The 20,218-nt window shown below is 45.8% G+C and overlaps 19 non-coding genes across 19 annotated transcripts; all 19 read left to right on the top strand.

Moving 5' to 3' along the window:
* The first annotated feature begins 827 nt into the window (after positions 1–827).
* On the top strand, positions 828–909 carry trnal-cag (transfer RNA leucine (anticodon CAG)). Its single transcript has one exon. It is a non-coding gene; the product is annotated as a tRNA-Leu (tRNA).
* Positions 910–1,882: 973 nt separating this feature from the next.
* trnal-cag (transfer RNA leucine (anticodon CAG)) lies at positions 1,883–1,964 on the top strand. The gene has a single exon. It is a non-coding gene; the product is annotated as a tRNA-Leu (tRNA).
* A 963-nt stretch (positions 1,965–2,927) lies between these two features.
* trnal-cag (transfer RNA leucine (anticodon CAG)) lies at positions 2,928–3,009 on the top strand. Its single transcript has one exon. It is a non-coding gene; the product is annotated as a tRNA-Leu (tRNA).
* Positions 3,010–3,982: 973 nt separating this feature from the next.
* trnal-cag (transfer RNA leucine (anticodon CAG)) lies at positions 3,983–4,064 on the top strand. Its single transcript has one exon. It is a non-coding gene; the product is annotated as a tRNA-Leu (tRNA).
* A 973-nt stretch (positions 4,065–5,037) lies between these two features.
* trnal-cag (transfer RNA leucine (anticodon CAG)) lies at positions 5,038–5,119 on the top strand. The gene has a single exon. It is a non-coding gene; the product is annotated as a tRNA-Leu (tRNA).
* Positions 5,120–6,092: 973 nt separating this feature from the next.
* Positions 6,093–6,174, top strand: trnal-cag (transfer RNA leucine (anticodon CAG)). Its single transcript has one exon. It is a non-coding gene; the product is annotated as a tRNA-Leu (tRNA).
* A 973-nt stretch (positions 6,175–7,147) lies between these two features.
* On the top strand, positions 7,148–7,229 carry trnal-cag (transfer RNA leucine (anticodon CAG)). Its single transcript has one exon. It is a non-coding gene; the product is annotated as a tRNA-Leu (tRNA).
* A 973-nt stretch (positions 7,230–8,202) lies between these two features.
* trnal-cag (transfer RNA leucine (anticodon CAG)) lies at positions 8,203–8,284 on the top strand. Its single transcript has one exon. It is a non-coding gene; the product is annotated as a tRNA-Leu (tRNA).
* Positions 8,285–9,257: 973 nt separating this feature from the next.
* On the top strand, positions 9,258–9,339 carry trnal-cag (transfer RNA leucine (anticodon CAG)). The gene has a single exon. It is a non-coding gene; the product is annotated as a tRNA-Leu (tRNA).
* A 973-nt stretch (positions 9,340–10,312) lies between these two features.
* trnal-cag (transfer RNA leucine (anticodon CAG)) lies at positions 10,313–10,394 on the top strand. The gene has a single exon. It is a non-coding gene; the product is annotated as a tRNA-Leu (tRNA).
* A 973-nt stretch (positions 10,395–11,367) lies between these two features.
* On the top strand, positions 11,368–11,449 carry trnal-cag (transfer RNA leucine (anticodon CAG)). The gene has a single exon. It is a non-coding gene; the product is annotated as a tRNA-Leu (tRNA).
* A 973-nt stretch (positions 11,450–12,422) lies between these two features.
* trnal-cag (transfer RNA leucine (anticodon CAG)) lies at positions 12,423–12,504 on the top strand. The gene has a single exon. It is a non-coding gene; the product is annotated as a tRNA-Leu (tRNA).
* A 972-nt stretch (positions 12,505–13,476) lies between these two features.
* Positions 13,477–13,558, top strand: trnal-cag (transfer RNA leucine (anticodon CAG)). The gene has a single exon. It is a non-coding gene; the product is annotated as a tRNA-Leu (tRNA).
* A 972-nt stretch (positions 13,559–14,530) lies between these two features.
* On the top strand, positions 14,531–14,612 carry trnal-cag (transfer RNA leucine (anticodon CAG)). Its single transcript has one exon. It is a non-coding gene; the product is annotated as a tRNA-Leu (tRNA).
* Positions 14,613–15,585: 973 nt separating this feature from the next.
* trnal-cag (transfer RNA leucine (anticodon CAG)) lies at positions 15,586–15,667 on the top strand. The gene has a single exon. It is a non-coding gene; the product is annotated as a tRNA-Leu (tRNA).
* A 973-nt stretch (positions 15,668–16,640) lies between these two features.
* trnal-cag (transfer RNA leucine (anticodon CAG)) lies at positions 16,641–16,722 on the top strand. Its single transcript has one exon. It is a non-coding gene; the product is annotated as a tRNA-Leu (tRNA).
* Positions 16,723–17,695: 973 nt separating this feature from the next.
* trnal-cag (transfer RNA leucine (anticodon CAG)) lies at positions 17,696–17,777 on the top strand. The gene has a single exon. It is a non-coding gene; the product is annotated as a tRNA-Leu (tRNA).
* Positions 17,778–18,749: 972 nt separating this feature from the next.
* On the top strand, positions 18,750–18,831 carry trnal-cag (transfer RNA leucine (anticodon CAG)). Its single transcript has one exon. It is a non-coding gene; the product is annotated as a tRNA-Leu (tRNA).
* A 973-nt stretch (positions 18,832–19,804) lies between these two features.
* On the top strand, positions 19,805–19,886 carry trnal-cag (transfer RNA leucine (anticodon CAG)). Its single transcript has one exon. It is a non-coding gene; the product is annotated as a tRNA-Leu (tRNA).
* The last annotated feature ends 332 nt before the right edge of the window (positions 19,887–20,218 follow it).

Genomic DNA, 20,218 nt, shown 5'->3' with positions numbered 1-20,218 from the left:
ATGTCACCACTTGAAAATTGAAGGCCAGTTGAGCATGCTTTTTGCACGCTGGCCGCATTTGTGTGGATAAAAAGTAAATGTCAGAAGTGGGATTGGAAACCACGCCGCTAGAAGTGGGCTTGGCACCCACGTCCCAGAATACACCAACCTTTGGTAAGGTAAGGGTTACAGTCTTTGAGTTTGGCACCTTAAACCACTCGGCTATTTTGATAATGAACCGACTGTAACTGCAGAAAAGCGTACTCCAATTCTGCACATTTACTGAGTTGCATCACAATCCTTCCTCCTGTGCAATCACACAACACGTACATTGTTACGACATCACTTAACAGGCAGCGCCAGTCATTAAGTTTATCATGCCTGCAATGCAACCAACACACGTATTTCTCACAACAGCTCGCATTTTGCCAGCTATCGGGTAAAATTTTCTGCAGTGTGTTGGCGCCTTTCATGTCCCAAAACGCTTTACAGCCAATGAAGTATTTTTAAAGTGAGTCACTGTTGTAATGTGGGAAATGGCGCAGCCAGTATGCACACAGCACGATCCCACAAACAGCAATGTGTTCATGACCAGATAATCTGTTTTTGTCAGTGATGTTGATATAGGAATAAATATTGAATGAATGTTGTAACTGGTTTGTCCCAACATGCACCTAATTTCTGTTGTTGCCCTGTGGATACGTAGGTTCCTGTGACCGGTATGTTGCAAAATCGTTTCTCGAGAGTTCACTGTCTACCACTTTAATTGCCTTAATTATTATTTTCCGCATAACAAAGTCACATTACACTCAACGTTCACTCGTTCCAGAACAGAAGCTGCGTCCAGTGGTAGCGTGGCCGAGCGGTCTAAGGCGCTGGATCCAGGTTCCAGTCTCTTCGGAGGTGTGGGTTCAAATCCCACCGCTGCCAGAATTTTCCCTGCGTAACACTTGCATTCTGTCAGCACAAGCATGGGCACCTGTTTCACAATGGGGCCATTTTGGTGTGGAAAAGTAGTTGGACTGTGAGCGGTGCCTTCAGTTTGTTGGCAAATGGCAATACCATCGAAGAGTTTGATGTCACCACTTGAAAATTAAAGGCCACTTGAGCATGCTTTTTGCACGCTGGCCGCATTTGTGTGGATAAAAAGTAAATGTCAGAAGTGGGATTGGAAACCACGCCGCTAGAAGTGGGCTTGGCACCCACGTCCCAGAATACACCAACCTTTGGTAAGGTAAGGGTTACAGTCTTTGAGTTTGGCACCTTAAACCACTCGGCCACCCTGACAATGAACCGACTGTAACTGCAGAAAAGCGTGCTCCAATTCTGCACATTTACTGAGTTGCATCACAATCCTTCCTCCTGTGCAATCACACAACACGTACATTGTTACGACATCACTTAACAGGCAGCGCCAGTCATTAAGTTTATCATGCCTGCAATGCAACCAACACACGTATTTCTCACAACAGCTCGCATTTTGCCAGCTATCGGGTAAAATTTTCTGCAGTGTGTTGGCGCCTTTCATGTCCCAAAACGCTTTACAGCCAATGAAGTATTTTTACAGTGAGTCACTGTTGTAATGTGGGAAATGGCGCAGCCAGTATGCACACAGCACGATCCCACAAACAGCAATGTGTTCATGACCAGATAATCTGTTTTTGTCAGTGATGTTGATATAGGAATAAATATTGAATGAATGTTGTAACTGGTTTGTCCCAACATGCACCTAATTTCTGTTGTTGCCCTGTGGATACGTAGGTTCCTGTGACCGGTATGTTGCAAAATCGTTTCTCGAGAGTTTACTGTCTACCACTTTAATTGCCTTAATTATTATTTTCCGCATGGCAAAGTCACATTTCACACAACGGTCACTCGTTCCAGAACAGAAGCTGCGTCCAGTGGTAGCGTGGCCGAGCGGTCTAAGGCGCTGGATCCAGGTTCCAGTCTCTTCGGAGGCGTGGGTTCAAATCCCACCGCTGCCACAATTTTCCCTGCGTAACACTTGCATTCTGTCAGCACAAGCATGGGCACCTGTTTCACAATGGGGCCATTTTGGTGTGGAAAAGTAGTTGGACTGTGAGCGGTGCCTTTAGTTTGTTGGCAAATGGCAATACCATCGAAGAGTTTGATGTCACCACTTGAAAATTGAAGGCCAGTTGAGCATGCTTTTTGCACGCTGGCCGCATTTGTGTGGATAAAAAGTAAATGTCAGAAGTGGGATTGGAAACCACGCCGCTAGAAGTGGGCTTGGCACCCACGTCCCAGAATACACCAACCTTTGGTAAGGTAAGGGTTACAGTCTTTGAGTTTGGCACCTTAAACCACTCGGCCACCCTGACAATGAACTGCAGAAAAGCGTGCTCCAATTCTGCACATTTACTGAGTTGCATCACAATTCTTCCTCCTGTGTAATCACACAACACGTACATTGTTACGACATCACTTAACAGGCAGCGCCAGTCATTAAGTTTATCATGCCTGCAATGCAACCAACACACGTATTTCTCACAACAGCTCGCATTTTGCCAGCTATCGGGTAAAATTTTCTGCAGTGTGTTGGCGCCTTTCATGTCCCAAAACGCTTTACAGCCAATGAAGTATTTTTAAAGTGAGTCACTGTTGTAATGTGGGAAATGGCGCAGCCAGTATGCACACAGCACGATCCCACAAACAGCAATGTGTTCATGACCAGATAATCTGTTTTTGTCAGTGATGTTGATATAGGAATAAATATTGAATGAATGTTGTAACTGGTTTGTCCCAACATGCACCTAATTTCTGTTGTTGCCCTGTGGATACGTAGGTTCCTGTGACCGGTATGTTGCAAAATCGTTTCTCGAGAGTTTACTGTCTACCACTTTAATTGCCTTAATTATTATTTTCCGCATGGCAAAGTCACATTTCACTCAACGGTCACTCGTTCCAGAACAGAAGCTGCTTCCAGTGGTAGCGTGGCCGAGCGGTGTAAGGCGCTGGATCCAGGTTCCAGTCTCTTCGGAGGCGTGGGTTCAAATCCCACCGCTGCCAGAATTTTCCCTGCGTAACACTTGCATTCTGTCAGCACAAGCATGGGCACCTGTTTCACAATGGGGCCATTTTGGTGTGGAAAAGTAGTTGGACTGTGAGCGGTGCCTTTAGTTTGTTGGCAAATGGCAATACCATCGAAGAGTTTGATGTCACCACTTGAAAATTGAAGGCCAGTTGAGCATGCTTTTTGCACGCTGGCCGCATTTGTGTGGATAAAAAGTAAATGTCAGAAGTGGGATTGGAAACCACGCCGCTAGAAGTGGGCTTGGCACCCACGTCCCAGAATACACCAACCTTTGGTAAGGTAAGGGTTACAGTCTTTGAGTTTGGCACCTTAAACCACTCGGCCACCCTGACAATGAACCGACTGTAACTGCAGAAAAGCGTGCTCCAATTCTGCACATTTACTGAGTTGCATCACAATCCTTCCTCCTGTGCAATCACACAACACGTACATTGTTACGACATCACTTAACAGGCAGCGCCAGTCATTAAGTTTATCATGCCTGCAATGCAACCAACACACGTATTTCTCACAACAGCTCGCATTTTGCCAGCTATCGGGTAAAATTTTCTGCAGTGTGTTGGCGCCTTTCATGTCCCAAAACGCTTTACAGCCAATGAAGTATTTTTAAAGTGAGTCACTGTTGTAATGTGGGAAATGGCGCAGCCAGTATGCACACAGCACGATCCCACAAACAGCAATGTGTTCATGACCAGATAATCTGTTTTTGTCAGTGATGTTGATATAGGAATAAATATTGAATGAATGTTGTAACTGGTTTGTCCCAACATGCACCTAATTTCTGTTGTTGCCCTGTGGATACGTAGGTTCCTGTGACCGGTATGTTGCAAAATCGTTTCTCGAGAGTTGACTGTCTACCACTTTAATTGCCTTAATTATTATTTTCCGCATGGCAAAGTCACATTTCACTCAACGGTCACTCGTTCCAGAACAGAAGCTGCTTCCAGTGGTAGCGTGGCCGAGCGGTGTAAGGCGCTGGATCCAGGTTCCAGTCTCTTCGGAGGCGTGGGTTCAAATCCCACCGCTGCCAGAATTTTCCCTGCGTAACACTTGCATTCTGTCAGCACAAGCATGGGCACCTGTTTCACAATGGGGCCATTTTGGTGTGGAAAAGTAGTTGGACTGTGAGCGGTGCCTTTAGTTTGTTGGCAAATGGCAATACCATCGAAGAGTTTGATGTCACCACTTGAAAATTGAAGGCCAGTTGAGCATGCTTTTTGCACGCTGGCCGCATTTGTGTGGATAAAAAGTAAATGTCAGAAGTGGGATTGGAAACCACGCCGCTAGAAGTGGGCTTGGCACCCACGTCCCAGAATACACCAACCTTTGGTAAGGTAAGGGTTACAGTCTTTGAGTTTGGCACCTTAAACCACTCGGCCACCCTGACAATGAACCGACTGTAACTGCAGAAAAGCGTGCTCCAATTCTGCACATTTACTGAGTTGCATCACAATCCTTCCTCCTGTGCAATCACACAACACGTACATTGTTACGACATCACTTAACAGGCAGCGCCAGTCATTAAGTTTATCATGCCTGCAATGCAACCAACACACGTATTTCTCACAACAGCTCGCATTTTGCCAGCTATCGGGTAAAATTTTCTGCAGTGTGTTGGCGCCTTTCATGTCCCAAAACGCTTTACAGCCAATGAAGTATTTTTAAAGTGAGTCACTGTTGTAATGTGGGAAATGGCGCAGCCAGTATGCACACAGCACGATCCCACAAACAGCAATGTGTTCATGACCAGATAATCTGTTTTTGTCAGTGATGTTGATATAGGAATAAATATTGAATGAATGTTGTAACTGGTTTGTCCCAACATGCACCTAATTTCTGTTGTTGCCCTGTGGATACGTAGGTTCCTGTGACCGGTATGTTGCAAAATCGTTTCTCGAGAGTTGACTGTCTACCACTTTAATTGCCTTAATTATTATTTTCCGCATGGCAAAGTCACATTTCACTCAACGGTCACTCGTTCCAGAACAGAAGCTGCTTCCAGTGGTAGCGTGGCCGAGCGGTGTAAGGCGCTGGATCCAGGTTCCAGTCTCTTTGGAGGCGTGGGTTCAAATCCCACCGCTGCCACAATTTTCCCTGCGTAACACTTGCATTCTGTCAGCACAAGCATGGGCACCTGTTTCACAATGGGGCCATTTTGGTGTGGAAAAGTAGTTGGACTGTGAGCGGTGCCTTTAGTTTGTTGGCAAATGGCAATACCATCGAAGAGTTTGATGTCACCACTTGAAAATTGAAGGCCAGTTGAGCATGCTTTTTGCACGCTGGCCGCATTTGTGTGGATAAAAAGTAAATGTCAGAAGTGGGATTGGAAACCACGCCGCTAGAAGTGGGCTTGGCACCCACGTCCCAGAATACACCAACCTTTGGTAAGGTAAGGGTTACAGTCTTTGAGTTTGGCACCTTAAACCACTCGGCCACCCTGACAATGAACCGACTGTAACTGCAGAAAAGCGTGCTCCAATTCTGCACATTTACTGAGTTGCATCACAATCCTTCCTCCTGTGCAATCACACAACACGTACATTGTTACGACATCACTTAACAGGCAGCGCCAGTCATTAAGTTTATCATGCCTGCAATGCAACCAACACACGTATTTCTCACAACAGCTCGCATTTTGCCAGCTATCGGGTAAAATTTTCTGCAGTGTGTTGGCGCCTTTCATGTCCCAAAACGCTTTACAGCCAATGAAGTATTTTTAAAGTGAGTCACTGTTGTAATGTGGGAAATGGCGCAGCCAGTATGCACACAGCACGATCCCACAAACAGCAATGTGTTCATGACCAGATAATCTGTTTTTGTCAGTGATGTTGATATAGGAATAAATATTGAATGAATGTTGTAACTGGTTTGTCCCAACATGCACCTAATTTCTGTTGTTGCCCTGTGGATACGTAGGTTCCTGTGACCGGTATGTTGCAAAATCGTTTCTCGAGAGTTGACTGTCTACCACTTTAATTGCCTTAATTATTATTTTCCGCATGGCAAAGTCACATTTCACTCAACGGTCACTCGTTCCAGAACAGAAGCTGCTTCCAGTGGTAGCGTGGCCGAGCGGTGTAAGGCGCTGGATCCAGGTTCCAGTCTCTTCGGAGGCGTGGGTTCAAATCCCACCGCTGCCACAATTTTCCCTGCGTAACACTTGCATTCTGTCAGCACAAGCATGGGCACCTGTTTCACAATGGGGCCATTTTGGTGTGGAAAAGTAGTTGGACTGTGAGCGGTGCCTTTAGTTTGTTGGCAAATGGCAATACCATCGAAGAGTTTGATGTCACCACTTGAAAATTGAAGGCCAGTTGAGCATGCTTTTTGCACGCTGGCCGCATTTGTGTGGATAAAAAGTAAATGTCAGAAGTGGGATTGGAAACCACGCCGCTAGAAGTGGGCTTGGCACCCACGTCCCAGAATACACCAACCTTTGGTAAGGTAAGGGTTACAGTCTTTGAGTTTGGCACCTTAAACCACTCGGCCACCCTGACAATGAACCGACTGTAACTGCAGAAAAGCGTGCTCCAATTCTGCACATTTACTGAGTTGCATCACAATCCTTCCTCCTGTGCAATCACACAACACGTACATTGTTACGACATCACTTAACAGGCAGCGCCAGTCATTAAGTTTATCATGCCTGCAATGCAACCAACACACGTATTTCTCACAACAGCTCGCATTTTGCCAGCTATCGGGTAAAATTTTCTGCAGTGTGTTGGCGCCTTTCATGTCCCAAAACGCTTTACAGCCAATGAAGTATTTTTAAAGTGAGTCACTGTTGTAATGTGGGAAATGGCGCAGCCAGTATGCACACAGCACGATCCCACAAACAGCAATGTGTTCATGACCAGATAATCTATTTTTGTCAGTGATGTTGATATAGGAATAAATATTGAATGAATGTTGTAACTGGTTTGTCCCAACATGCACCTAATTTCTGTTGTTGCCCTGTGGATACGTAGGTTCCTGTGACCGGTATGTTGCAAAATCGTTTCTCGAGAGTTGACTGTCTACCACTTTAATTGCCTTAATTATTATTTTCCGCATGGCAAAGTCACATTTCACTCAACGGTCACTCGTTCCAGAACAGAAGCTGCTTCCAGTGGTAGCGTGGCCGAGCGGTGTAAGGCGCTGGATCCAGGTTCCAGTCTCTTCGGAGGCGTGGGTTCAAATCCCACCGCTGCCAGAATTTTCCCTGCGTAACACTTGCATTCTGTCAGCACAAGCATGGGCACCTGTTTCACAATGGGGCCATTTTGGTGTGGAAAAGTAGTTGGACTGTGAGCGGTGCCTTTAGTTTGTTGGCAAATGGCAATACCATCGAAGAGTTTGATGTCACCACTTGAAAATTGAAGGCCAGTTGAGCATGCTTTTTGCACGCTGGCCGCATTTGTGTGGATAAAAAGTAAATGTCAGAAGTGGGATTGGAAACCACGCCGCTAGAAGTGGGCTTGGCACCCACGTCCCAGAATACACCAACCTTTGGTAAGGTAAGGGTTACAGTCTTTGAGTTTGGCACCTTAAACCACTCGGCCACCCTGACAATGAACCGACTGTAACTGCAGAAAAGCGTGCTCCAATTCTGCACATTTACTGAGTTGCATCACAATCCTTCCTCCTGTGCAATCACACAACACGTACATTGTTACGACATCACTTAACAGGCAGCGCCAGTCATTAAGTTTATCATGCCTGCAATGCAACCAACACACGTATTTCTCACAACAGCTCGCATTTTGCCAGCTATCGGGTAAAATTTTCTGCAGTGTGTTGGCGCCTTTCATGTCCCAAAACGCTTTACAGCCAATGAAGTATTTTTAAAGTGAGTCACTGTTGTAATGTGGGAAATGGCGCAGCCAGTATGCACACAGCACGATCCCACAAACAGCAATGTGTTCATGACCAGATAATCTGTTTTTGTCAGTGATGTTGATATAGGAATAAATATTGAATGAATGTTGTAACTGGTTTGTCCCAACATGCACCTAATTTCTGTTGTTGCCCTGTGGATACGTAGGTTCCTGTGACCGGTATGTTGCAAAATCGTTTCTCGAGAGTTGACTGTCTACCACTTTAATTGCCTTAATTATTATTTTCCGCATGGCAAAGTCACATTTCACTCAACGGTCACTCGTTCCAGAACAGAAGCTGCTTCCAGTGGTAGCGTGGCCGAGCGGTGTAAGGCGCTGGATCCAGGTTCCAGTCTCTTTGGAGGCGTGGGTTCAAATCCCACCGCTGCCACAATTTTCCCTGCGTAACACTTGCATTCTGTCAGCACAAGCATGGGCACCTGTTTCACAATGGGGCCATTTTGGTGTGGAAAAGTAGTTGGACTGTGAGCGGTGCCTTTAGTTTGTTGGCAAATGGCAATACCATCGAAGAGTTTGATGTCACCACTTGAAAATTGAAGGCCAGTTGAGCATGCTTTTTGCACGCTGGCCGCATTTGTGTGGATAAAAAGTAAATGTCAGAAGTGGGATTGGAAACCACGCCGCTAGAAGTGGGCTTGGCACCCACGTCCCAGAATACACCAACCTTTGGTAAGGTAAGGGTTACAGTCTTTGAGTTTGGCACCTTAAACCACTCGGCCACCCTGACAATGAACCGACTGTAACTGCAGAAAAGCGTGCTCCAATTCTGCACATTTACTGAGTTGCATCACAATCCTTCCTCCTGTGCAATCACACAACACGTACATTGTTACGACATCACTTAACAGGCAGCGCCAGTCATTAAGTTTATCATGCCTGCAATGCAACCAACACACGTATTTCTCACAACAGCTCGCATTTTGCCAGCTATCGGGTAAAATTTTCTGCAGTGTGTTGGCGCCTTTCATGTCCCAAAACGCTTTACAGCCAATGAAGTATTTTTAAAGTGAGTCACTGTTGTAATGTGGGAAATGGCGCAGCCAGTATGCACACAGCACGATCCCACAAACAGCAATGTGTTCATGACCAGATAATCTGTTTTTGTCAGTGATGTTGATATAGGAATAAATATTGAATGAATGTTGTAACTGGTTTGTCCCAACATGCACCTAATTTCTGTTGTTGCCCTGTGGATACGTAGGTTCCTGTGACCGGTATGTTGCAAAATCGTTTCTCGAGAGTTGACTGTCTACCACTTTAATTGCCTTAATTATTATTTTCCGCATGGCAAAGTCACATTTCACTCAACGGTCACTCGTTCCAGAACAGAAGCTGCGTCCAGTGGTAGCGTGGCCGAGCGGTCTAAGGCGCTGGATCCAGGTTCCAGTCTCTTCGGAGGCGTGGGTTCAAATCCCACCGCTGCCAGAATTTTCCCTGCGTAACACTTGCATTCTGTCAGCACAAGCATGGGCACCTGTTTCACAATGGGGCCATTTTGGTGTGGAAAAGTAGTTGGACTGTGAGCGGTGCCTTTAGTTTGTTGGCAAATGGCAATACCATCGAAGAGTTTGATGTCACCACTTGAAAATTGAAGGCCAGTTGAGCATGCTTTTTGCACGCTGGCCGCATTTGTGTGGATAAAAAGTAAATGTCAGAAGTGGGATTGGAAACCACGCCGCTAGAAGTGGGCTTGGCACCCACGTCCCAGAATACACCAACCTTTGGTAAGGTAAGGGTTATAGTCTTTGAGTTTGGCACCTTAAACCACTCGGCCACCCTGACAATGAACCGACCGTAACTGCAGAAAAGCGTGCTCCAATTCTGCACATTTACTGAGTTGCATCACAATCCTTCCTCCTGTGCAATCACACAACACGTACATTGTTACGACATCACTTAACAGGCAGCGCCAGTCATTAAGTTTATCATGCCTGCAATGCAACCAACACACGTATTTCTCACAACAGCTCGCATTTTGCCAGCTATCGGGTAAAATTTTCTGCAGTGTGTTGGCGCCTTTCATGTCCCAAAACGCTTTACAGCCAATGAAGTATTTTTAAAGTGAGTCACTGTTGTAATGTGGGAAATGGCGCAGCCAGTATGCACACAGCACGATCCCACAAACAGCAATGTGTTCATGACCAGATAATCTGTTTTTGTCAGTGATGTTGATATAGGAATAAATATTGAATGAATGTTGTAACTGGTTTGTCCCAACATGCACCTAATTTCTGTTGTTGCCCTGTGGATACGTAGGTTCCTGTGACCGGTATGTTGCAAAATCGTTTCTCGAGAGTTGACTGTCTACCACTTTAATTGCCTTAATTATTATTTTCCGCATGGCAAAGTCACATTTCACTCAACGGTCACTCGTTCCAGAACAGAAGCTGCGTCCAGTGGTAGCGTGGCCGAGCGGTCTAAGGCGCTGGATCCAGGTTCCAGTCTCTTCGGAGGCGTGGGTTCAAATCCCACCGCTGCCACAATTTTCCCTGCGTAACACTTGCATTCTGTCAGCACAAGCATGGGCACCTGTTTCACAATGGGGCCATTTTGGTGTGGAAAAGTAGTTGGACTGTGAGCGGTGCCTTTAGTTTGTTGGCAAATGGCAATACCATCGAAGAGTTTGATGTCACCACTTGAAAATTGAAGGCCAGTTGAGCATGCTTTTTGCACGCTGGCCGCATTTGTGTGGATAAAAAGTAAATGTCAGAAGTGGGATTGGAAACCACGCCGCTAGAAGTGGGCTTGGCACCCACGTCCCAGAATACACCAACCTTTGGTAAGGTAAGGGTTACAGTCTTTGAGTTTAGCACCTTAAACCACTCGGCCACCCTGACAATGAACCGACTGTAACTGCAGAAAAGCGTGCTCCAATTCTGCACATTTACTGAGTTGCATCACAATCCTTCCTCCTGTGCAATCACACAACACGTACATTGTTACGACATCACTTAACAGGCAGCGCCAGTCATTAAGTTTATCATGCCTGCAATGCAACCAACACACGTATTTCTCACAACAGCTCGCATTTTGCCAGCTATCGGGTAAAATTTTCTGCAGTGTGTTGGCGCCTTTCATGTCCCAAAACGCTTTACAGCCAATGAAGTATTTTTAAAGTGAGTCACTGTTGTAATGTGGGAAATGGCGCAGCCAGTATGCACACAGCACGATCCCACAAACAGCAATGTGTTCATGACCAGATAATCTGTTTTTGTCAGTGATGTTGATATAGGAATAAATATTGAATGAATGTTGTAACTGGTTTGTCCCAACATGCACCTAATTTCTGTTGTTGCCCTGTGGATACGTAGGTTCCTGTGACCGGTATGTTGCAAAATCGTTTCTCGAGAGTTGACTGTCTACCACTTTAATTGCCTTAATTATTATTTTCCGCATGGCAAAGTCACATTTCACTCAACGGTCACTCGTTCCAGAACAGAAGCTGCGTCCAGTGGTAGCGTGGCCGAGCGGTCTAAGGCGCTGGATCCAGGTTCCAGTCTCTTCGGAGGCGTGGGTTCAAATCCCACCGCTGCCAGAATTTTCCCTGCGTAACACTTGCATTCTGTCAGCACAAGCATGGGCACCTGTTTCACAATGGGGCCATTTTGGTGTGGAAAAGTAGTTGGACTGTGAGCGGTGCCTTTAGTTTGTTGGCAAATGGCAATACCATCGAAGAGTTTGATGTCACCACTTGAAAATTGAAGGCCAGTTGAGCATGCTTTTTGCACGCTGGCCGCATTTGTGTGGATAAAAAGTAAATGTCAGAAGTGGGATTGGAAACCACGCCGCTAGAAGTGGGCTTGGCACCCACGTCCCAGAATACACCAACCTTTGGTAAGGTAAGGGTTACAGTCTTTGAGTTTGGCACCTTAAACCACTCGGCCACCCTGACAATGAACCGACTGTAACTGCAGAAAAGCGTGCTCCAATTCTGCACATTTACTGAGTTGCATCACAATCCTTCCTCCTGTGCAATCACACAACACATACATTGTTACGATATCACTTAACAGGCAGCGCCAGTCATTAAGTTTATCATGCCTGCAATGCAACCAACACACGTATTTCTCACAACAGCTCGCATTTTGCCAGCTATCGGGTAAAATTTTCTGCAGTGTGTTGGCGCCTTTCATGTCCCAAAACGCTTTACAGCCAATGAAGTATTTTTAAAGTGAGTCACTGTTGTAATGTGGGAAATGGCGCAGCCAGTATGCACACAGCACGATCCCACAAACAGCAATGTGTTCATGACCAGATAATCTGTTTTTGTCAGTGATGTTGATATAGGAATAAATATTGAATGAATGTTGTAACTGGTTTGTCCCAACATGCACCTAATTTCTGTTGTTGCCCTGTGGATACGTAGGTTCCTGTGACCGGTATGTTGCAAAATCGTTTCTCGAGAGTTGACTGTCTACCACTTTAATTGCCTTAATTATTATTTTCCGCATGGCAAAGTCACATTTCACTCAACGGTCACTCGTTCCAGAACAGAAGCTGCTTCCAGTGGTAGCGTGGCCGAGCGGTCTAAGGCGCTGGATCCAGGTTCCAGTCTCTTCGGAGGCGTGGGTTCAAATCCCACCGCTGCCACAATTTTCCCTGCGTAACACTTGCATTCTGTCAGCACAAGCATGGGCACCTGTTTCACAATGGGGCCATTTTGGTGTGGAAAAGTAGTTGGACTGTGAGCGGTGCCTTTAGTTTGTTGGCAAATGGCAATACCATCGAAGAGTTTGATGTCACCACTTGAAAATTGAAGGCCAGTTGAGCATGCTTTTTGCACGCTGGCCGCATTTGTGTGGATAAAAAGTAAATGTCAGAAGTGGGATTGGAAACCACGCCGCTAGAAGTGGGCTTGGCACCCACGTCCCAGAATACACCAACCTTTGGTAAGGTAAGGGTTACAGTCTTTGAGTTTGGCACCTTAAACCACTCGGCCACCCTGACAATAACCGACTGTAACTGCAGAAAAGCGTGCTCCAATTCTGCACATTTACTGAGTTGCATCACAATCCTTCCTCCTGTGCAATCACACAACACGTACATTGTTACGACATCACTTAACAGGCAGCGCCAGTCATTAATTTTATCATGCCTGCAATGCAACCAACACACGTATTTCTCACAACAGCTCGCATTTTGCCAGCTATCGGGTAAAATTTTCTGCAGTGTGTTGGCGCCTTTCATGTCCCAAAACGCTTTACAGCCAATGAAGTATTTTTAAAGTGAGTCACTGTTGTAATGTGGGAAATGGCGCAGCCAGTATGCACACAGCACGATCCCACAAACAGCAATGTGTTCATGACCAGATAATCTGTTTTTGTCAGTGATGTTGATATAGGAATAAATATTGAATGAATGTTGTAACTGGTTTGTCCCAACATGCACCTAATTTCTGTTGTTGCCCTGTGGATACGTAGCTTCCTGTGACCGGTATGTTGCAAAATCGTTTCTCGAGAGTTTACTGTCTACCACTTTAATTGCCTTAATTATTATTTTCCGCATGGCAAAGTCACATTTCACTCAACGGTCACTCGTTCCAGAACAGAAGCTGCTTCCAGTGGTAGCGTGGCCGAGCGGTCTAAGGCGCTGGATCCAGGTTCCAGTCTCTTCGGAGGCATGGGTTCAAATCCCACCGCTGCCACAATTTTCCCTGCGTAACACTTGCATTCTGTCAGCACAAGCATGGGCACCTGTTTCACAATGGGGCCATTTTGGTGTGGAAAAGTAGTTGGACTGTGAGCGGTGCCTTTAGTTTGTTGGCAAATGGCAATACCATCGAAGAGTTTGATGTCACCACTTGAAAATTGAAGGCCAGTTGAGCATGCTTTTTGCACGCTGGCCGCATTTGTGTGGATAAAAAGTAAATGTCAGAAGTGGGATTGGAAACCACGCCGCTAGAAGTGGGCTTGGCATCCACGTCCCAGAATACACCAACCTTTGGTAAGGTAAGGGTTACAGTCTTTGAGTTTGGCACCTTAAACCACTCGGCCACCCTGACAATAACCGACTGTAACTGCAGAAAAGCGTGCTCCAATTCTGCACATTTACTGAGTTGCATCACAATCCTTCCTCCTGTGCAATCACACAACACGTACATTGTTACGACATCACTTAACAGGCAGCGCCAGTCATTAATTTTATCATGCCTGCAATGCAACCAACACACGTATTTCTCACAACAGCTCGCATTTTGCCAGCTATCGGGTAAAATTTTCTGCAGTGTGTTGGCGCCTTTCATGTCCCAAAACGCTTTACAGCCAATGAAGTATTTTTAAAGTGAGTCACTGTTGTAATGTGGGAAATGGCGCAGCCAGTATGCACACAGCACGATCCCACAAACAGCAATGTGTTCATGACCAGATAATCTGTTTTTGTCAGTGATGTTGATATAGGAATAAATATTGAATGAATGTTGTAACTGGTTTGTCCCAACATGCACCTAATTTCTGTTGTTGCCCTGTGGATACGTAGCTTCCTGTGACCGGTATGTTGCAAAATCGTTTCTCGAGAGTTTACTGTCTACCACTTTAATTGCCTTAATTATTATTTTCCGCATGGCAAAGTCACATTTCACTCAACGGTCACTCGTTCCAGAACAGAAACTGCTTCCAGTAGTAGCGTGGCCGAGCGGTGTAAGGCGCTGGATCCAGGTTCCAGTCTCTTCGGAGGCGTGGGTTCAAATCCCACCGCTGCCAGAATTTTCCCTGCGTAACACTTGCATTCTGTCAGCACAAGCATGGGCACCTGTTTCACAATGGGGCCATTTTGGTGTGGAAAAGTAGTTGGACTGTGAGCGGTGCCTTTAGTTTGTTGGCAAATGGCAATACCATCGAAGAGTTTGATGTCACCACTTGAAAATTGAAGGCCAGTTGAGCATGCTTTTTGCACGCTGGCCGGATTTGTGTGGATAAAAAGTAAATGTCAGAAGTGGGATTGGAAACCACGCCGCTAGAAGTGGGCTTGGCACCCACGTCCCAGAATACACCAACCTTTGGTAAGGTAAGGGTTACAGTCTTTGAGTTTGGCACCTTAAACCACTCGGCCACCCTGACAATGAACCGACTGTAACTGCAGAAAAGCGTGCTCCAATTCTGCACATTTACTGAGTTGCATCACAATCCTTCCTCCTGTGCAATCACACAACACGTACATTGTTACGACATCACTTAACAGGCAGCGCCAGTCATTAAGTTTATCATGCCTGCAATGCAACCAACACACGTATTTCTCACAACAGCTCGCATTTTGCCAGCTATCGGGTAAAATTTTCTGCAGTGTGTTGGCGCCTTTCATGTCCCAAAACGCTTTACAGCCAATGAAGTATTTTTAAAGTGAGTCACTGTTGTAATGTGGGAAATGGCGCAGCCAGTATGCACACAGCACGATCCCACAAACAGCAATGTGTTCATGACCAGATAATCTGTTTTTGTCAGTGATGTTGATATAGGAATAAATATTGAATGAATGTTGTAACTGGTTTGTCCCAACATGCACCTAATTTCTGTTGTTGCCCTGTGGATACGTAGGTTCCTGTGACCGGTATGTTGCAAAATCGTTTCTCGAGAGTTGACTGTCTACCACTTTAATTGCCTTAATTATTATTTTCCGCATGGCAAAGTCACATTTCACTCAACGGTCACTCGTTCCAGAACAGAAGCTGCTTGCAGTGGTAGCGTGGCCGAGCGGTCTAAGGCGCTGGATCCAGGTTCCAGTCTCTTCGGAGGCGTGGGTTCAAATCCCACCGCTGCCAGAATTTTCCCTGCGTAACACTTGCATTCTGTCAGCACAAGCATGGGCACCTGTTTCACAATGGGGCCATTTTGGTGTGGAAAAGTAGTTGGACTGTGAGCGGTGCCTTTAGTTTGTTGGCAAATGGCAATACCATCGAAGAGTTTGATGTCACCACTTGAAAATTGAAGGCCAGTTGAGCATGCTTTTTGCACGCTGGCCGGATTTGTGTGGATAAAAAGTAAATGTCAGAAGTGGGATTGGAAACCACGCCGCTAGAAGTGGGCTTGGCACCCACGTCCCAGAATACACCAACCTTTGGTAAGGTAAGGGTTACAGTCTTTGAGTTTGGCACCTTAAACCACTCGGCCACCCTGACAATGAACCGACTGTAACTGCAGAAAAGCGTGCTCCAATTCTGCACATTTACTGAGTTGCATCACAATCCTTCCTCCTGTGCAATCACACAACACGTACATTGTTACGACATCACTTAACAGGCAGCGCCAGTCATTAAGTTTATCATGCCTGCAATGCAACCAACACACGTATTTCTCACAACAGCTCGCATTTTGCCAGCTATCGGGTAAAATTTTCTGCAGTGTGTTGGCGCCTTTCATGTCCCAAAACGCTTTACAGCCAATGAAGTATTTTTAAAGTGAGTCACTGTTGTAATGTGGGAAATGGCGCAGCCAGTATGCACACAGCACGATCCCACAAACAGCAATGTGTTCATGACCAGATAATCTGTTTTTGTCAGTGATGTTGATATAGGAATAAATATTGAATGAATGTTGTAACTGGTTTGTCCCAACATGCACCTAATTTCTGTTGTTGCCCTGTGGATACGTAGGTTCCTGTGACCGGTATGTTGCAAAATCGTTTCTCGAGAGTTTACTGTCTACCACTTTAATTGCCTTAATTATTATTTTCCGCATGGCAAAGTCACATTTCACTCAACGGTCACTCGTTCCAGAACAGAAGCTGCTTCCAGTGGTAGCGTGGCCGAGCGGTCTAAGGCGCTGGATCCAGGTTCCAGTCTCTTCGGAGGCGTGGGTTCAAATCCCACCGCTGCCAGAATTTTCCCTGCGTAACACTTGCATTCTGTCAGCACAAGCATGGGCACCTGTTTCACAATGGGGCCATTTTGGTGTGGAAAAGTAGTTGGACTGTGAGCGGTGCCTTTAGTTTGTTGGCAAATGGCAATACCATCGAAGAGTTTGATGTCACCACTTGAAAATTGAAGGCCAGTTGAGCATGCTTTTTGCACGCTGGCCGCATTTGTGTGGATAAAAAGTAAATGTCAGAAGTGGGATTGGAAACCACGCCGCTCAAAGTGGGCTTGGCACCCACGTCCCAGAATACACCAACCTTTGGTAAGGTAAGGGTTACAGTCTTTGAGTTTGGCACCTTAAACCACTCGGCCACCCTGACAATGAACCGACTGCAACTGCAGAAAAGCGTGCTCCAATTCTGCACATTTACTGAGTTGCATCACAATCCTTCCTCCTGTGCAATCACACAACACGTACATTGTTACGACATCACTTAACAGGCAGCGCCAGTCATTAAGTTTATCATGCCTGCAATGCAACCAACACACGTATTTCTCACAACAGCTCGCATTTTGCCAGCTATCGGGTAAAATTTTCTGCAGTGTGTTGGCGCCTTTCATGTCCCAAAACGCTTTACAGCCAATGAAGTATTTTTAAAGTGAGTCACTGTTGTAATGTGGGAAATGGCGCAGCCAGTATGCACACAGCACGATCCCACAAACAGCAATGTGTTCATGACCAGATAATCTGTTTTTGTCAGTGATGTTGATATAGGAATAAATATTGAATGAATGTTGTAACTGGTTTGTCCCAACATGCACCTAATTTCTGTTGTTGCCCTGTGGATACGTAGGTTCCTGTGACCGGTATGTTGCAAAATCGTTTCTCGAGAGTTTACTGTCTACCACTTTAATTGCCTTAATTATTATTTTCCGCATGGCAAAGTCACATTTCACTCAACGGTCACTCGTTCCAGAACAGAAGCTGCTTCCAGTGGTAACGTGGCCGAGCGGTCTAAGGCGCTGGATCCAGGTTCCAGTCTCTTCGGAGGCGTGGGTTCAAATCCCACCGCTGCCAGAATTTTCCCTGCGTAACACTTGCATTCTGTCAGCACAAGCATGGGCACCTGTTTCACAATGGGGCCATTTTGGTGTGGAAAAGTAGTTGGACTGTGAGCGGTGCCTTTAGTTTGTTGGCAAATGGCAATACCATCGAAGAGTTTGATGTCACCACTTGAAAATTGAAGGCCAGTTGAGCATGCTTTTTGCACGCTGGCCGCATTTGTGTGGATAAAAAGTAAATGTCAGAAGTGGGATTGGAAACCACGCCGCTAGAAGTGGGCTTGGCACCCACGTCCCAGAATACACCAACCTTTGGTAAGGTAAGGGTTACAGTCTTTGAGTTTGGCACCTTAAACCACTCGGCCACCCTGACAATAACCGACTGTAACTGCAGAAAAGCGTGCTCCAATTCTGCACATTTACTGAGTTGCATCACAATCCTTCCTCCTGTGCAATCACACAACACGTACATTGTTACGACATCACTTAACAGGCAGCGCCAGTCATTAATTTTATCATGCCTGCAATGCAACCAACACACGTATTTCTCACAACAGCTCGCATTTTGCCAGCTATCGGGTAAAATTTTCTGCAGTGTGTTGGCGCCTTTCATGTCCCAAAACGCTTTACAGCCAATGAAGTATTTTTAAAGTGAGTCACTGTTGTAATGTGGGAAATGGCGCAGCCAGTATGCACACAGCACGATCCCACAAACAGCAATGTGTTCATGACCAGATAATCTGTTTTTGTCAGTGATGTTGATATAGGAATAAATATTGAATGAATGTTGTAACTGGTTTGTCCCAACATGCACCTAATTTCTGTTGTTGCCCTGTGGATACGTAGGTTCCTGTGACCGGTATGTTGCAAAATCGTTTCTCGAGAGTTTACTGTCTACCACTTTAATTGCCTTAATTATTATTTTCCGCATGGCAAAGTCACATTTCACTCAACGGTCACTCGTTCCAGAACAGAAACTGCTTCCAGTAGTAGCGTGGCCGAGCGGTGTAAGGCGCTGGATCCAGGTTCCAGTCTCTTCGGAGGCGTGGGTTCAAATCCCACCGCTGCCAGAATTTTCCCTGCGTAACACTTGCATTCTGTCAGCACAAGCATGGGCACCTGTTTCACAATGGGGCCATTTTGGTGTGGAAAAGTAGTTGGACTGTGAGCGGTGCCTTTAGTTTGTTGGCAAATGGCAATACCATCGAAGAGTTTGATGTCACCACTTGAAAATTGAAGGCCAGTTGAGCATGCTTTTTGCACGCTGGCCGCATTTGTGTGGATAAAAAGTAAATGTCAGAAGTGGGATTGGAAACCACGCCGCTAGAAGTGGGCTTGGCACCCACGTCCCAGAATACACCAACCTTTGGTAAGGTAAGGGTTACAGTCTTTGAGTTTGGCACCTTAAACCACTCGGCCACCCTGACAATGAACCGACTGTAACTGCAGAAAAGCGTGCTCCAATTCTGCACATTTACTGAGTTGCATCACAATCCTTCCTCCTGTGCAATCACACAACACGTACATTGTTACGACATCACTTAACAGGCAGCGCCAGTCATTAAGTTTATCATGCCTGCAATGCAACCAACACACGTATTTCTCACAACAGCTCGCATTTTGCCAGCTATCGGGTAAAATTTTCTGCAGTGTGTTGGCGCCTTTCATGTCCCAAAACGCTTTACAGCCAATGAAGTATTTTTAAAGTGAGTCACTGTTGTAATGTGGGAAATGGCGCAGCCAGTATGCACACAGCACGATCCCACAAACAGCAATGTGTTCATGACCAGATAATCTGTTTTTGTCAGTGATGTTGATATAGGAATAAATATTGAATGAATGTTGTAACTGGTTTGTCCCAACATGCACCTAATTTCTGTTGTTGCCCTGTGGATACGTAGGTTCCTGTGACCGGTATGTTGCAAAATCGTTTCTCGAGAGTTGACTGTCTACCACTTTAATTGCCTTAATTATTATTTTCCGCATGGCAAAGTCACATTTCACTCAACGGTCACTCGTTCCAGAACAGAAGCTGCTTCCAGTGGTAGCGTGGCCGAGCGGTCTAAGGCGCTGGATCCAGGTTCCAGTCTCTTCGGAGGCGTGGGTTCAAATCCCACCGCTGCCAGAATTTTCCCTGCGTAACACTTGCATTCTGTCAGCACAAGCATGGGCACCTGTTTCACAATGGGGCCATTTTGGTGTGGAAAAGTAGTTGGACTGTGAGCGGTGCCTTTAGTTTGTTGGCAAATGGCAATACCATCGAAGAGTTTGATGTCACCACTTGAAAATTGAAGGCCAGTTGAGCATGCTTTTTGCACGCTGGCCGCATTTGTGTGGATAAAAAGTAAATGTCAGAAGTGGGATTGGAAACCACGCCGCTAGAAGTGGGCTTGGCACCCACGTCCCAGAATACACCAACCTTTGGTAAGGTAAGGGTTACAGTCTTTGAGTTTGGCA

The sequence above is a fragment of the Pristiophorus japonicus genome, chromosome 8 (assembly GCF_044704955.1).
Source record: "Pristiophorus japonicus isolate sPriJap1 chromosome 8, sPriJap1.hap1, whole genome shotgun sequence".
NCBI classification, from domain to species: Eukaryota; Metazoa; Chordata; class Chondrichthyes; family Pristiophoridae; genus Pristiophorus; species Pristiophorus japonicus.
The sequence above is the reverse complement of the archived record's forward strand: the minus strand, read 5'-3'. Positions and strand labels throughout refer to the sequence as shown.